Below are 18628 nucleotides of genomic sequence, written 5' to 3' on the forward strand. Positions count from 1 at the left end.
GCAAGTCACTGGCACAACTAATAATAAAACTTAGGACCATACTCTGTACACTGAGCCTCCAAGACAAGGTCTATCAGTTACACAATACACATTTAGGGGATATGGTTTACAGTACTCTATGCTAGGCTTTAGGTAGAAAGAGTTACGGAGTATGCTTTGTTCCTTCAGGACATTTGCATTATAAAGAGGACTTTGAGCTTAAACTAACAGTGTGGCCAAAGTTACATCTAGGAATCGGTGAGACATTGATTATTCAAGATGCAAATGGGGGAAAGCCATATTCTAAGTCCCTTGGTAATAAATTTCTCTGAAAATAAAATGGATAGACATTTCTCCAGTGAAGATACACAGATGACCAATAAGCACATGAAAAGATGCTCAATTTAATTAGGCTTCAGGGAACGCAAATCAAAACCACAATGTGATACCATTCCACACCCACTAGAATGGTTACTACTAAACAAATAGAAAATTAACAAAGTAGTAGGGAGGATTTAGAGAAATTGAAATCCTCTTGCATTGCAGGTGGGAATGTGAAATGGTATAGCTACTGTGTTCCTCAAGAAATTAAACATAGAATTACCATATGACTTAGGATTTCACTCCTAGGTATATACCCAAAGAAACTGAAAGCAGGGACTCAAACAGATACTTGAATATCAATGTTCATAGCAGCATTGTTGACAATAGGCCAAAAGTAGAAACAACCTAAGTGTCTGTCAACAACAGATGAATAGAAAAAAAATTATCTTTTATCCATACAATGGAATATTATTCAGCTGTAAAATGGAACGAAGTTCAGATACATAATACAACATGGATGAACATTGAAAACATTATGCTAAGTGAAATAAGTCATTATGCTTAGCATATAACACAAAAGGACAAATACTGTTTGATTCCACTTACATGCGGTATCTAGAATAGGCAAATTCTTAGAGACAAAAAGCAGAATAGTGGATATACGAGGTTAGGGATTGGTACAATGGAGAGTTATTGCCTAATGGGTACAGAGAGTATTTTTGGGATGATGAAATGTTTGTAGAAATAGACAGTGGTAAAAGTTGTGCAATGTTATGTATTAATGTCACGGAATTGTACACTTAAAGCTGGCTAAAATGGTTTTATATTATACATACTTTACCACAATAAAAATGTAAAATTAAAATAAATTGGAAATTAATTTTTTATTCTAGCAAGAACAATTCAATAAAAGTAGATAACATGAATAATAAATTAAAATGAGATTAATCAATAAAGTGTCCTACTTTTCTGTAATACAATAAAAAATCAATTTTCTTGGACAAGCAAGCTTCTGAGTAAGTGGGATTTAGTGTCTTCTGTCTTATTATGGCTAAACTTGACACCAGCATTAGTTTTCAATTACTTTTATGATCTCTCTCCTGCCAGTTTACCATGAGATCATTTCAGGCTACTGCATAGCTCATTTGTACCCACCACAGAATCTCAACAAACATTAGTGTTCTTTCCTCTGCATATCATCCCCTTAGATTTCTGTGTTTTTCATCTCCATCAACTGCATGTTTTGTCATAAGTCATGATTGAAAATATTTATCTCTTTTGAAATATTCATCAATTAAATCATGATTGAAAATATTTTTATAAATACATATTTATAATGTATAAATATATCATATTTAACAAAATAATTTATAAATATTTATTTATCAAAATATTCCATATTTTGTATATGATTAATATTATTACTCTGTAATTTAAGTGGTAGATTAGGAATGAGAAAAATATGTATAAAAAGCTATTAAAAAGTTTTGTATTTGTTCTAGTCTGCTAGATGCTGGAATGCTGATAAACGAGAAACAGAATAGCTTTAAAAAGGGGGTATTTATTAAGTTGCAAGTTTACAGTGCTAAAGCAGTGAAAATATCCAAATTAAAGGAAGCCTATAGAAATGTTCAATCTAAGAAAGACATCAAGGGAAAGATACCTTGGTTCAAACAGGCTGATGATGTTCAGGGTTTCTCTCTCAACCGGAAAGACACATGGTGAATATGGCAGTGTCTGCCAGCTTTCTCTCCAGTCTTATTTCATGAAGCTCCCCAGGGGGCATTTTCATTCTTCATCTCCAAAGGTCTCTGGCTGTATAGGCTCTTGTGGTTCTCATGGATCTCGTGGCTTTCTCCAAAATGTTTCCTCTTTTAAAGTACTCCAGTAAACTAATCAAGACCTACCTGGAATGGGTGGAGTCACATCTCCCTCCAATAAGAGGTTAATATCCACAATTGGGCGTATCATATCTGAAGGAGATAAAATAATCAAGTTTCCAGCCTACATTGCTGATTAGGGATTAGAAAAAATAGCTGCCTCCACAAAATGGCTCAGAATTAAAACATGGCTTTTCTTGGGCGCTTTATCCTTTCAAGCTGGCCCAGTATTGATCTTTATGAAAACAGTGACTAAAATTGAAGTTCTTGTGATTAAAAGAACACATCTTATTATTTTGGCTAAAATAAGAAAAAGATTTAGGAAACAAAGCTTATGTAACCTTCATTATTAATGGCAGATTTTTAAGTAAAATAGACCAAATATTTTGAGGTTTTATGTAAGAAAATGTTAAATAACTAAAGATTAAAATGTAGTTTAATCAATTTTTCCTGCTTCCTTCCATGTTCTTTCCATGCTCTGAATCCTAGTGTATATGTATATAATTTTATAAATGTAAGTATTTCATTGATCACCCATGCCCTACTTGCTCTTACTCCACTTTTTTTGTACTCCTTTTGGTAATACTTTTAAATAGCTGTCCATATTTACTGACCCCTTTCTTACTTCTCACCTTTTACTGAAGCTTTTATGCCCACCATTCCAAAGGAATCACCAATGTAGCTATATTCAATTGCCAATTCTCTATCCTCTTCTTACTCTTTTAATAGCATGCAAACGAGTTGACCAGTTGCTTGCACCCTCTTTCTTGAAGCACTCTTTTTTTACTTCATCGATGCCACACTCATCTGTAACACTCACCACTCTTTCTCAGGCATTTTACTTGTTCTATTTGACCTCAAAATGTTGGAGTGGATCCATGTCCACCTCTAACTTCCCTCTCACCTTGTCTCATAGTTTTAAATTCCATTTTTCTTCCTATTATACATGTATATCTTTACTCCAGCCTCTCTGTTGAGGTCCAGATTGCTATAACCACCTGCACACTTGACATAATCACAGATGTCCAGTAATCTTGTCAAAGGGTTGAAATAGAATTACTGAAATCCCTTGATTCATTCAGATCCAGTCAGGTGTATCTTAGTAATGGAAAAGCCAAGTGGCTTAAACCAAAATTCAAAAAGTCCTCCTGGATTTCTCTCTTTCCCTCATGTCCCCAATCTAATCCACAGCAAATTCTACAATTCTACCTTTGAAATATATTCCTGAAATATATTCTTTCCATATGTAATATTAGCATCCTTGTTCAGGCCCTTATAACCTCTGCCTTCCAAAATTTCTCCCTGTCTTCCTCTATATAATCCATTAACTACATAGTAGCCAGATCAATTTTATAAAATATAAACCAGATCATGTGTTTTCCCTGCTTAAACATCCAATATTTTCCTTTTGCCTAAAGAATAAAATCTAAATTTCCTTTAACACACGGAAGTCATTTCTATATTTGTTTCACTATTCTCGCTCTTTCTCCCAAGAATGTTCTGAACAAGACTTCTTCTGGCTTCTTGTTATTAAAATCTTATTTTCAGTGTTCACTCCTCAAGAGGCCTTCCCTGATCACCCAACCCACTCTCATGCTCATTGTCATTCTCTTTCATGCAATTTGTTTCATTTTCATTGCTCCTATAACAATCTGAATTATTTGTCTTAATTAGACCTATTGTTATTTTATATTGTCTGTCTCAATTCCCCTACTAAAATGTGATCTCAGGAGGGCAGGAGGTACCACATGTGACTTGTCACATGGCTGTTTCCCCAGCTTTGGGCACAGTGCTTGGCATATTGTAGAAATTTAACAATATTTTTAAATGAATGAATACATAGATAAAGATTCACAAAACTTATTATGATTCTGGTTTTGTGGGAAAATAGAACAGAATCATAAAACAAAGGCTTTGGTTGTTTACCAAGAAAGCTGATTTTTCATAGAACTCACATACTAAAATAAACTATGTGACATTAGAACCTGGAATTATAGTATTCACTTCATTTTGCAAATGTGAATATTGATAAACAGAGATGGTCGATTTACTAGAAGTCAGATTAAGTGCTAATTAAACGTGCTACTATGCTTTTAAAAAGTTGGCTATCTTTCACTAAATGCCACAGGTGTGCTTCTTAAGTGCAATATTCAGGAACTGACATAAGCGAAATCACTTATTCAAAAGATAGTCCAGGCACTGCTACATTAGATAAGGGATCTCTTTCTAAAACAACGCTTTAATATTACTTCCTGCTTAATAACCCACAGTAGCACTTATTCTCTTTTTGCCTTGGTCATCTGGTGCAATTACTTCGGGTTTCCATTTATCACTGTGATGTCAGCTTAAGTTCCCTCTCCGCAAAGGAACTTGCATTTTGATATACAACATGTAGACAGGGTCTCTATCAAAAACATATATTTAAAAGATATTTGCAAAAAGTTATAATGAAGGCATTCATACATTTCCAAAATCTGAATCTACCCTATCTTTACTCTAAAATACTAGGTGAATAAGAAACTAAAGTTAGTCTCAGCATTAAAATAATTTTCAATGCCTGTAATAAATCTGAACTATGAGTTTTTTTACACAGCTGCTTTATACACCACTTTTTTATTCTATCTGGGTCACATAATAAATTCTTGCTGTTCTTTAAGATTCTGGAGCACGCTACATAAAATTGCTCATCTCAGAAAGAACTCAATGAATATCAAGATTTGGAAATCTCAGTATCTACCCTTGTGACATATTAATAGTCTGGTGAAACAGGCATACACTGGGAACTGCAAACATTTGAAAATAAAGGGGTAGATCGAGGAACTTATTGTATCGCAGGGACAAAAATAGAGATAGAAGATTTGTTTTTTTTTAAACATATAGCTTCTAATTTTCCCCTGGGTCTAGATACTTGGTCAGAAGTAGGGAAAGAGAATGTTGCAAATGTACACTTGTGTCTTAACTCCCCTGGTCTGGAAGAAAAACGGATCTCATCCATCTACTTTTTTTGGCGAGAATCGGTCACCTGGCTCAAGCTAGATGCAAGGGGGCTGGTCAATGACTATTTATCAAAGACCACTCTATTGTCTGGGAAAAAAATTGTAATAGGAAAGCAAGAAAAGTGGTCAGTGGTGATTGGGTAATTGTTTCTTAGGAAAGAACGCTGCTCTTTTTGGTTATTTTTGTCTGGACTTCAATGGGGAGTGCAAGAGAAACCAATAGAGAGGTTTGAAACTCAGAGTGAAGGGTGTTTGTACCCCACTTCCTGAATGCAAAGGTGATATAATCCATCGGAGCATTCAGTGCTAACATGGGGCAGCATCAGTGGAATTGAAACAGTGGCAAATTGATCTATTCAGATACATAATTTGAAATAGCACCCATCATCAATCAGAGGCCCATAATGATATAGAGAGTATCTGAGAGTAGCTTGTATTATCCCACGCTGTTGTGAGAGGCCTTCCAATCATAAGAAGTAGGCATAGCATGACCAGAATGGACCTAGTGTTTGGAGAATATGATGGCAGCATGGACTTTGGTGTCAGGTTTCAGCAGAAGTAGATGCTGTCAACGAAAGGCATCTTGGCATTGGTAGATATATTAGTCAGGGTTCTCTAGAAAAACAGAACAAACAGGGGATGTATATTATAAGTATATGTAAACATTACAAGATTTATTATAGGAATTGGGTCACACAGTTGTGGGGACTGTCAAGCCTGAATTCCATAGGGTAGGCTATAAGCTGAAAATTTGGAAGAAGGTGAAGTTGCATTCCCCAGGAGATGCTGACTAGCTGAAGAAAAGGAAGAAATTATTCTTTCTGACTGCTGAAATCCTCAGTTCTGCTTTATTACCTCCAACTAAATGGTTGAGGACACAATCCTCCTTGCTGAGGGCAATCTCCTTTGTTGATTATAGATGCAATCAGCTGTAAATGCAATCAATTGACTTTAGACACTAATCCATTTGTGTATCCTCACAGTAACAATCAGACCAGTGCTTGCTTGACCAAAGAATTGTACACCATAACCTAGCCATGCTGACAAATGAAATTAACCATCACAGTAGGGTTAAGTTTTCTTCTTCTCCTGAGAAAAGTTCAGTTAGAGTGATAAATTTAGAATGTTATTTGATTGTACAGTTGAGATTGGTGTTTAAAATGCATGCTTCTAAATCTGGTCTAAATTTTGCTGCATTAGTAACCTTCTCAGGAGCCCTGGGGTTTTGATAATCTGTTCCAAGAATGCTTGAACATTGGAAAAGCATATGCCTTTAGATCACCTTTCCATTTTTGGACTTAATTATACTAACACATTTCAGTCATTAAATCAATATTAGATTCTGTAGCATAATCAATTGAGAGCCACATATTTGAAATCAGTGCTTATTTTCCTTTTACATAACATCTTAATACATTTAATGATTGTATTATGCAGCCAAGCATTTTTCCCACTGAGCTTCACTTTTAGCAAATTATGAAAGAGCATTCCACTTGTAGTTAGCAACCAGATGTGTCTTTCATCTGCAATGCCAGTGGCTCTGAAAGATGCCTGCCTGTCTTTGGGTGCCCAAACATTTCTTACATAGGGCAAAAGTATCAGTTGCTTTGAGAGAGCCTGTCTCTCCCTTTCTTTCCCCAAATGGACAACCCTCAGATCTGTCCGTGAGAGTACCTCTCTCTCGCAAATGGCCTTCAGATGGTGGTCACTGATGTATTCCCATGACACTTCCAAGTAGAGTTTGAATGGTGTTGAAATAGACAATAACTTAATTCTTTCTAAATAGATTAATTCAAGTCAATATCCACACAGTCTCCCACACACAGTAGCACATTCAATTTGGGCCTTTCCTCTGACTGTACCACTTTTCGTTACCCCTTCCAAGCCCCACTTCCTTCATGATCAAATCTTCTGCACCAAAAAAACATGTTTTTAATGTTAATCCATATTCCTACATTGAGCCCATTGGTAAATAGGACATTTGAAGATGTTATCACTAGGTAAGATATGATTAGATTGAACCAAGGTGGGTCTTAATCCATATTGATGGAGGCCTTATAAAGAGGAAATTCAGATGCAGTCAGTCAGTAAAAACAAGAAACAAGAAGAAGTCAACAAAAAACCAGAAGTCAAAGAAAGCCGCAGAAGGAGACTCAAGTACATCACCGTGTGACAGAGGGAGAGATGCAAGTTTAGGATCCCCACGAATTCTGGAAAGCCACCACCAGAACACTTTAGATTGTGAGAAAAATCGTGGCTTTGGCAGTGCTTTTATTTAGGACTTCTGGCCTCTAAAACAATGGGCCAATAAATTTGTGTTAAGTCAAGCCATTTACTGTATTTGTCATAGAAGCTCTGGCAAATTGATATCTATCTCCAGTGATATGCTTCATTCCAAATTTGATCTTTCTTTTATAGGAATTCTTATTGTACTTATTCAGCAAAATGACTTTCTCATTTCCATGGGAGTTAATTTTAAAACCTTACTTAAGATCCTTGAGGGCAAGGACCATTTTATGTATCTTTTATTTTTAATTTTCCTATAATAGCTAGCACAGTGCTAACTTCATAGTATCTTGCAGGCCAATAAAGCCAAGCAAAATAGTGAAATTGATGGTGATTATAAAGATAGTTTTAGTGTTCAGTATATTACCACTGATTTCTTTAGAAAGATAAAGATGAATCTCTAATATAAGAATGTATAACTCATATATACAATGAAATCTTGACCCTCTGTTCAGGATAAACAGTTCTGCCATTATTACCCAAAATAATCTATATTGAATATCTAATTACTTTTCCCCTTTCATAATATTTTAAGAAAGATCTTGAATTTTAAGACTTTTTACTTTAAAATAATCTAGAAAAAAAAGACAGATTAATGCAGTATTATACATTTATGTTCTCTCTGCTTGGTTATATCCTAAATTTTTCATAGCTATTTATCCCAAAGATTTTGCCACCACAATTTAGTTTTACATTTAAATTGTTGACAGTAACTCCATAGCACTTATCTATTGATCATTTCACTTGAAACAGGGGCATCTTTCCTTCTAATGTTAATATTGTGTTCCAGTTTACATACTCACTGTCATTCAGACTTATTGTTTCTCATAATTTCTATTATGAGCTGGTTTCTATGTTCATTCTCATGGTTGCTTCCTGCCAAATTTCCATAAGCAGCCACTTTAATGGAAAACCTCCTCTTTTAAGGAGAGGTTGTTTGATACCAACTTAGCTACCAAGGTAATCACTATAAATGACTTAACTGAACAATGTAAACACCCCTCTCTTTTCTGACACATACATTGTTAGAAAATATTAATGAGAATCCAGATATTATTTAGGAATCATTTGGTTAAATGCCATAAGGTCATCTCAGACTACTTAGACAGAAGAATAATTATTGATTTGTTAACTGTAGGAAGGAGAGGGATAAAGTTTGGGAATACTGGAACCACAGAATCTAAGGTAAACTGGACTGCGCCTCTATTTCTAAATCTCTGTTTCTCTATATATGTTGCCTTCATTTTTTTCGACTAGCTTCATTGCAACACAATAGCTGAGGCTCACTTTGGCAACTAGCTTAAAAATTCTACTAAGAGCTCTAATTGATCTTCCATAGATGAAATGTCCACTCCTCGATGATCCACAGTGACCACAGGGATAGCAGCAGTAGGTGAATGGCAGTACCCTTTGTAAACACATGACATAGCAACTATTATGGTCACTATCAGAATTTAGAAAAATTTGAAATACAAAACAAAAGAATATTATATATTGACAATTATGGTGAAATGATAATGTCCATGATAAAATAGCTGTTTCATTTTTTGTTTGGTATTCCACAATATAACATCTATTTATTAAGTAACATATTTTATATAATTATTTAACTCAGAGATCCAAGAAGGAAAAGGATAATTTCACACCTATACACTGTGATGACCTCATTTCTTATCTTGTGTCTTGATGTTATCAAGCCATTGAGCGTAACTGTTTTTAATATTTACATATATATATCTGTGTATATATACATACATACATATATATAGAGCAAAATCTCATAATTTTTCTTGACAATCAAAAATAAAACTATTAACATCAGTACAGAATTCATATCCTTTGATGGAAACATAATATTAACCAAAAGTATGCTTTCATAAAGAGATATTTAGGCAATTGGTAAGACCCATGATCCAATTTAAGTAAAACATTAGCAAAAATAATATTCATATTACAGTTTTCATTGCTGCTTCTTCTATTTCAAAGTAATTTTTGTCTGATGGTCAAGACAAGCTTTCATTCTGAACAACTATGAACAGGTTATGCTCAAACTGTAATATACTAAAGAATGATTAAACAATAATGGTGAAAACTTGAGGAACTAAAGCATTAATCTATTTAATGTTATATGTTTCCCTAACCTGGCCAGAATGTAATATATTTCCCATGGGATTTTTCATCACTCTTTTCCAGGTTATCCTTTCATTAAACAAATACTGTATTATTCACTGTTGTAAATTATACAGTTTTGCCACTGCAGCATTTAATTTTAGAAGGTAGAAGATACTTTAATGAACAATTTTCTTCATAAAATTCATGATTACCAAGTTTCCTTAGATGATTTATTCAGTCAAAAATATTGCTGGGTACCTACCATGTGTCACCTTATCCTAGTTGCTAGAGACAGAGAGATGGACATGAAGTAGGCCATAAAGATAAGCAGTGCACAGAGAATGAAGGTAGAGATAAGGGTTGACAGAGTATTTATAGTTGAGACTTACTCTCCTTAAAAATTTTAGGGGCTTCCACCTTAGTAGTCAGACCTGGATTTGATATACAGTTTCTCTGGGCCATCAGACAGCAGCCCACAAAGATCCTGCAGTGGGTGCTCTAGTCTGCTCCTTTGAGATGTCAGCAGTATGCTTCTTAAAAAGCCTGGAGAATGAAGCTTATTGGTTGTTCTTCCTCAATCACATAAACAATTACCAAAGCTTTCCATTGATTTGTGTACAGGCAGGCTGTCATGGTTAGGGACAGGTGTCAACTTGGCCAAGTTGTGGTACCTGTTCATCTGATTGGGCAAGCGCTGGCCTGTCTGTTGCAATGAGGACATTTCATAGGATTAGGTCATGATCACGTCAGCTACATCCACAGCTGATTCCATTTGTAATCAGCCAAAGGGGAGTGTCTTCTGCAATTAGTGATGCTAAATCCAATCATGGGAAGCCTTTTAAGGAGGACTCAGAGGAGACAGGTTGCATTCCTGCTTTGGCTGGTAAGCCTCTCCTGTGGAGTTCATCCAGGCCATCCATTGGAGTCATCAGCTTCGTAGCCTGCCCTGTGGATTTTGGACTCTGCATTCCTACGGTCACGTGAGACACTTTCATAAATTTTATATTTGCAAGTGTTCCCTGCTGATTCTGTTTCTCTAGAGAACCCTAACTAATACATCTTGGTACCAGGAGTGGGGTCTTAAGGAACAGAATCTTAAAAATGGGTTTTTATGAATGGTTTTCTACTCTGACTAGGCTCAGAGACACTAAGGACTCTGATTCCCGTAATCAGAATGACACTCCCAATCCATGGACTGAGTTGGCAAAGGAGATAGTCAAAATATCATCATTCGATTCTCCTAATGCTTCGCTTGTACGAAGCCAGACTCTGGGGGATAACGTTTTTTACACCTTTACAGAGTTTTGCAGAAATAAGAGTTATAGAGATGTTGGTTGGTTGTTCTTAGATACACTGTCTACATTAAAGGGTGAAAGGGATGGGCTTAAGGCTTCAAACAAGAAGCTTAAGTGCCGTCTGAAAGATGTAGAGGTTTCTATGAGTATCCTGAAGGAAAATTTTATTTCCTGTAGTCGTAGACTTGAGATCTCTGAAAATCAGACTCAGAATCTTATTGTTAGAGTAGCAACTTTACAACGTAAACTGAAATCTCAGTCTTGCATGGTGTCTGCCATTAAAGTGAGGGCATTGATTGGAAAGGAGTGGGACCCTGAAAAATGGGATGGTGACATATGGATTGATAATGATGTTGGGGGTGAGGTTGAAACCCTAGACCATGCTGAGCCTTCTTTAGATAACACTGTAATAGTCTGCCCTGAGGACACAGCCGCCCCACCTCCAGCCTGCCTTGAGGAATTGGCCACCCAACCTCCTCCTGAAGGGATTAGCCCTAGAGTTATTAATCCTGTTTCACCAGATGAAACTGCAAATGAAAGCCCTGAAGCAAATGGCTTGGAAGATATTTCTAATTCTTTTCTTGACCCACCCCCACCACCCCTCATTTCTTCTAGACCTATAACTAGACTAAAGTCCCAACAGGCCCATAAAGGTGAGGTACAAAGTATCACACATGAGGAGGTACGTTATACTCCAAAAGAACTGTGTGAGTTTTCCAATTTATATAGACAGAAATCAGGGGAATATGTGTGGCAATGGATTTTAAGAGTGTGGGATAATGGTGGGAGGAACATAAGGCTGGATCAGGCTGAATTTATTGATATGGGCCCACTAAGCAGAGATTCTGCATTCAATGTTATAGCTAGAACAGTTAGAAAAGGTGTTAACAGTTTGTTTGGGTGGTTGGTTGAAACATGGATCAACAGGTGGCCAACATTACCTGAGGTTGAAATGCCAGAACTGCCCTGGTATAATGTAGATGAGGGGATCCAGAGGCTTAGAGAGATTGGGATGTTAGAGTGGATTTATCATGCAAAGCCTGCTCTTACACCCCAGGAATGTCCAGAGGATGCACCTTTTACCAGAACAGTGAGAAATAAATTTGTGAGACTAGCACCATCATCCCTCAAGAGCTCTGTGGTTGCACTTCTCTGTAGGTCAGATATTACTGTAGGAACTGCTGTCACTGAGCTGGAATCCTTAAACACAATGGGGATGACAGGATCCCGAGTTGGCAGAAGCCAGGTGGCAGCACTTAATCACCAAAGACAGGGTAGACGTGGGTATTATAATAGACAACAAACTCAAAGGAGGCATCAAAATTATATGACATGCAGAGATTTGTGGCATTGGCTAGTAAATCATGGGGTGCCTAGAAATACAATAGAAGGGCAGCCTACTAAATTCTTGTTGGAGCTGTATAAACAAAAGAGTTCTAGGTCAAGGGAACAGAAGTCTAACCCGAATTACAAAAACACAGAGTCACGGCCCCTTAACCAATTTCCAGACTTGAAACAGTTTACAGACCCTGAGCCCCTTGAATGAAGGGGAGGCCAGGTCCCTATGGGGAAGAAACCTGTTACACTGCCACAAATTTATACTGTTAACCTTCCTCTAAGTCTTCCCCAAGGAGACCGACGGCCTTTTACCAGGGTAACTGTGCATTGGGGAAAAGGAAATGATCAGATATTTTGGGGATTATTAGACACTGGTTCAGAAGTGACATTAATTCCAGGGGACCCAAAATGTCACTCTGGACCACCAGTCAGAGTGGGGGCTTATGGAGGCCAGGTGATCAATGGAGTTTTAGCTCAGGTCCGTCTCACAGTGGGTCCAGTGGGCCCCCGGACCCATCCTGTAGTTATTTCCCCACTTCCGGAATGTATAATTGGCATAGACATACTGAGCAACTGGCAGAATCCCCACGTTGGTTCTCTAACTCATGTAGTGAGGGCTATTATGGTGGGAAAGGCCAAGTGGAAGCCACTAGAACTGCCCCTACCAAGCAAAATAGTAAATCAAAAGCAATACCATATTCCTGGAGGGATTGCAGAGATTACTGCCACTCTTAAGGACTTGAAAGATGCAGGGGTGGTGATTCCCACCACATCCCCGTTCAACTCTCCTATTTGGCCTGTGCAGAAAACAGATGGGTCTTGGAGAATGACAGTGGATTATCGTAAACTCAACCAGGTGGTAACTCCAATTGCAGCTGCTGTTCCAGATGTAGTATCATTGCTTGAGCAAATCAATACATCCCCTGGTACCTGGTATGCAGCGATTGATCTGGCAAATGCTTTTTTCTCAATAGCTATTAGTAAGGACCACCAGAAACAGTTTGCTTTCAGCTGGCAAGGTCAGCAATATACTTTCGCTGTCCTACCTCAGGGGTATATCAACTCTCCAGCCCTATGTCATAATCTTGTTCGCAGAGACCTTGATCATTTCTCCCTCCCACAAGACATCACATTGGTCCATTATATTGATGATATCATGTTGATTGGACCTAGTGAGCAAGAAGTAGCAACTACTCTAGATTTACTGGTAAGGCATTTGCGTGTCAGAGGATGGGAGATAAATCCAACAAAAATACAGGGGCCTTCCACCTCAGTAAAATTTCTAGGTGTCCAGTGGTGTGGGGCATGTCGAGATATCCCTTCTAAGGTGAAGGATAAGTTGCTGCATCTGGCCCCTCCCACATCCAAAAAAGAGGCACAACGCCTAGTTGGTCTTTTTGGATTTTGGCGACAACATATTCCTCATTTGGGTGTGCTACTCCGGCCCATTTATTGAGTGACCAGAAAAGCTGCTAATTTTGAGTGGGGACCTGAACAAGAGGAGGCTCTGCGACAGGTCCAGGCTGCTGTGCAAGCTGCTCTGCCACTTGGGCCATATGATCCAGCAGATCCAATGGTGCTGGAAGTGTCACTGGCAAATAGAGATGCTGTCTGGAGCCTTTGGCAGGCCCCTATAGGAGAATCACAATGCAGACCCTTAGGATTTTGGAGCAAAGCCTTACCATCTGCTGCAGATAACCACTCTCCTTTTGAGAAACAGCTTTTGGCCTGCTACTGGGCCTTAGTAGAGACTGAACGCTTAACCATGGGCCACCAAGTTACCATGAGACCTGAGTTGCCTATCATGAGTTGGGTGTTGTCTGACCCACCAAGCCATAAAGTTGGGTGTGCACAGCAGCACTCTATTGTAAAGTGGAAATGGTATATACGAGATAGAGCCAGAGCAGGTCCTGAAGGCACAAGTAAGTTACATGAAGAAGTGGCACAAATGCCCATGGTTTCCACTCCTGCTGCCACATTACCTTCTCTTTCCCAGACCAGAGCTATGGCCTCTTGGGGTGTTCCTTACAGTGAATTGACTGAGGAAGAGAAAACTCGGGCCTGGTTTACAGATGGTTCAGCACGATATGCAGGTACCACCCGAAAGTGGACAGCTGCAGCATTACAACCCCTTTCTGGGGTGTCCTTGAAGGACAGTGGTGAGGGGAAATCCTCCCAATGGGCAGAACTTCGAGCAGTGCACCTGGTTGTTCATTTTGCTTGGAAGGAAAACTGGCCAGAGGTGCGTTTGTATACTGACTCATGGGCTGTTGCTAATGGTTTGGCTGGATGGTCAGGGACTTGGAAAGAACATAATTGGAAAATTGGTGACAAAGAGGTCTGGGGAAGAAGTATGTGGATAGACCTTTCTGAGTGGGCTAAAAACATGAAGATATTTGTGTCCCATGTGAATGCACACCAGAGGGTGACTTCAGCAGAGGAAGATTTTAATAATCAAGTGGATAAGATGACCCGTTCTATGGATACCAGTCAGCCTCTTTCCCCCGCAACTCCTGTTATTGCCCAATGGGCTCATGAACAAAGTGGTCATGGTGGTAGGGATGGAGGTTATGCATGGGCTCAGCAACATGGGCTTCCACTCACCAAGGCTGACCTGGCTACAGCCACTGCTGAGTGCCCAATCTGCCAGCAGCAGAGACCCACACTCAGTCCCCGATATGTCACCATTCCCCGAGGTGACCAGCCAGCTACATGGTGGCAGGTTGATTACATTGGACCACTCCCTTCATGGAAGGGGCAGCGATTTGTTCTAACTGGAATAGACACATACTCTGGATATGGGTTTGCTTTCCCTGCACACAATGCTTCTGCCAAAACTACTATCCGTGGGCTTACAGAATGCCTTATCCATCGTCATGGTATTCCACATAGCATTGCTTTGGATCAAGGAACACACTTCACAGCAAATGAAGTGCGGGAATGGGCACATGCTCATGGAATTCTCTGGTCTTACCATGTTCCCCATCATCCAGAAGCTGCTGGATTGATAGAATGGTGGAATGGCCTTTTGAAAACTCAATTACGGTGCCAACTAGGTGGCAAAAACTTGAAAGGCTGGGGTAATGTTCTCCAGGAAGCTGTGTATGCTCTGAATCAGCGTCCACTGTATGGTGCTGTTTCTCCCATAGCCAGGATCCATGGGTCCAGGAACCAACGGGTGGAAATGGGTGTGGTGCCACTCACTATTACTCCTAGTGATCCACTGGGAAAATTTTTGCTTCCTGTCCCTGCTACCCTGAGTTCTGCTGGTCTACAGGTTTTAGTTCCAAAACGGGGTGTGCTTTCTCCAGGAGAAACAACAGTGATACCACTGAACTGGAAGTTAAGATTGCCACCTGGCCACTTTGGGCTACTTATGCCTCTGGATCAACACACCAAGAAGGGGATTACATTATTGTCTGGGGTAATTGACCCTGACTATCAGAAGGAAGTAGGACTGCAACTACATAATGGAGGTAAAGAAGAGTTTTCTTGGAATATAGGAGATCCCCTGGGGCGTCTATTAGTACTACCATGCCCTGTGATTAAAATCAATGGAAAACTGCAACAACACAATCCAGGCAGGACCACTAATGGCTCTGAGACTTCAGGAATGAAGGTTTGGGTCACCCCACCAGGCAAAGAACCACGGCCAGCTGACGTGCTTGCTGAGGGGAAAGGGAACATGGAATGGATAGTGGAAGAAGGTAGTGATAAATATGAACTTCGACCACATGATCAGTTACAGAAATGAGGACTGTAATGCTGTTTTGTTTGTGTTATACTATTTAAGTTGTAAGATATCAAGTTTAAGAATGAATGTTGCCCAAGGATTTGCACGCTATTCTGGAGAGATTTAATGTGTTTCCAGTTATATTCAGGACAGTTGAGTATTGTCAGGTAAAAGAAAAAATGTGTGCTTATTTGTTTTCATTTGGAAATTAAGTATGGTCTAAGGTGATATATATATATATATATATATATATATATATATATATATATATATATATATATGTGCCAAGTTGACAAGGGGTGGATTGTCATGGTTAGGGACAGGTGTCAACTTGGCCAAGTTGTGGTACCTGTTCATCTGATTGGGCAAGCGCTGGCCTGTCTGTTGCAATGAGGACATTTCATAGGATTAGGTCATGATCATGTCAGCTACATCCACAGCTGATTCCATTTGTAATCATCCAAAGGGGAGTGTCTTCTGCAATTAGTGATGCTAAATCCAATCATGGGAAACCTTTTAAGGAGGACTCAGAGGAGACAGGTTGCATTCCTGCTTTGGCTGGTAAGCCTCTCCTGTGGAGTTCATCCAGGCCATCCATTGGAGTCATCAGCTTCGTAGCCTGCCCTGTGGATTTTGGACTCTGCATTCCTACGGTCATGTGAGACACTTTCATAAATTTTATATTTGCAAGTGTTCCCTGCTGATTCTGTTTCTCTAGAGAACCCTAACTAATACACAGGCCAACACAATGAGAAGCTGGATTCTGTGGGGACCCCTTCCCACTTTTTCCAGATTTAGAGTGGTACTCTGGAAGAGACCCATCTGTTTACAATATTCTTTCCGAGAATTGTTTCTTTAAAGAAAAAGCAAAGAAATGCCACAGGAGCTTGTGGGAATTTTGAATCTAGATCTATATTTTTTCCTTTCCCTTGCTTTTTTTTTTTTTTTTAAGAAGAGAGGTATTAGAGCATATTTGCAGAATCAGCATGAATGATCTGATAGAGGGAAAGGTGAAATTGCTAAAGATGGAAGGTAAAATTGCAGGAACAAATTCTTTGAAAAGGTAAGACTTGTTGAAGGACTCTGAAGTACAAGTGATTGGCTGGGATTCATTAGAGAGGGTGTCCTTATTTCCTGAATAGGGTAAGGGGCAGCAACAGTGAAGAGGCTGTTACAACTCTCAATTTTGTGATGGGAAGACAAGGGAGATCTCTTCCAATTGCTTCTATTTTTTTTTTCAATGAAGTATAAGATAACTATATTGCCTGCAACATGATGAAGAGGATAAAGGGAAACTTTAGAAGAGAGAAGGTGTGAAATAGGCAACCAGGGTAGTGTTTCTCAAATTATTTAAATAGAAATATCATCTATTTTTAATTTCCAAATTGACCCAATTTACTGTGGGCCAGTACTTTTGTAAAACATAATTAAAATTACTGGAAAACTAAATTGATTTTTGAAAGATGGACAAATATAAACCAACTTATTTTACCATCTACCATTAGATGTAAAAGAACTAAAATTACTCTAAAAGTTTCTGAAATCTCACTTACTTGTCTTGGGCCACTAATAAACCATTCACAAGTGAACACCAGTTTGGGGGAAACAATTTAACCAGCACTGATTAGGAGAGAGAACAGATACCTTACTAGGAATGTTATTGCAGAATTGCCTGGCAATATTGAATGACTAAGTTTTGTCATTATGAATTAAAAGTGAAGTCAATTATCTTGACTGTGCAAGAATCTCTACAAAATTATGCTGCTCAGGGTATATGATTTGATTCAACAGGAGCTGGAGTGTTGCCAGTTGAATGAGCAGATCAAAGATGATAATAACCGTTGCAAGGGAAAGATGGTAATGGAACATCATCTGAAAACAGGGAAGAGAGTGTGGAGAACAGGAAAAATGAACAGTGAAAAATGGTGGAATTAGGAGACAGATGTTTTTGGAATCATGTCAGTGGGATTGGAAGATAGGATGTGTTGGGTTGGGCAGGGTCTGAAATCATACTTTCAGAGGTGGTGCAGTTTCCAGGGATGATAAATTCTAAGATGTGACTATCCTAGCAGGTTGCCCAAGGGGAGTGGAAGGAAACGGTCAATGAAGGGACTCTAATCCCAAGGTGGGCAAAAGGTTTCCCCCCTGAGTGTGAAGTCACAGCAATTAATAATAGGAGTGGGGTGGAGAAAATGATTTTGAGTCGAGAACTAAATTAATTTCTGGATGAGGGGGAATGTGCAGAGAAGAAGGGATTATAAACTGAATAGCACAAGTCTCAAAGAATAAGGAAGTGCTGTCAAGACAGAAAGGACAAAATCATCTGAAATCAGCAAGTCAAGAAGAAAGGAAACTAACTCTACTTCCTGGCCAGAGACATGTGGAGTGTGAAAATAAAACAAAACAAAATGAAGGAAAACAAAACAAATTTCTCCACTCCACAATGAAAACGGAATACTCAGAAGCTTGTTAATCACAGAGCAAGAGTTCCAGAGGGCACAATATATAAAGAAGGTTTGTATATAAAATATTATAACATTAATAGATTAATACTTTAGTTCCTCAATCTTGGCCAGTTAAGTCCCAAGCCCCTCCTTTTTATTATGCAATGGAATCAGAGATAAAGAAAAAGTCAAGGTCACAATGTATGACACTATTCTACAACGAAATGAAACACTCGATAAA

Source organism: Tamandua tetradactyla, chromosome 5, assembly GCF_023851605.1.
Source record: "Tamandua tetradactyla isolate mTamTet1 chromosome 5, mTamTet1.pri, whole genome shotgun sequence".
In the NCBI taxonomy this organism is placed as follows: Eukaryota; Metazoa; Chordata; class Mammalia; order Pilosa; family Myrmecophagidae; genus Tamandua; species Tamandua tetradactyla.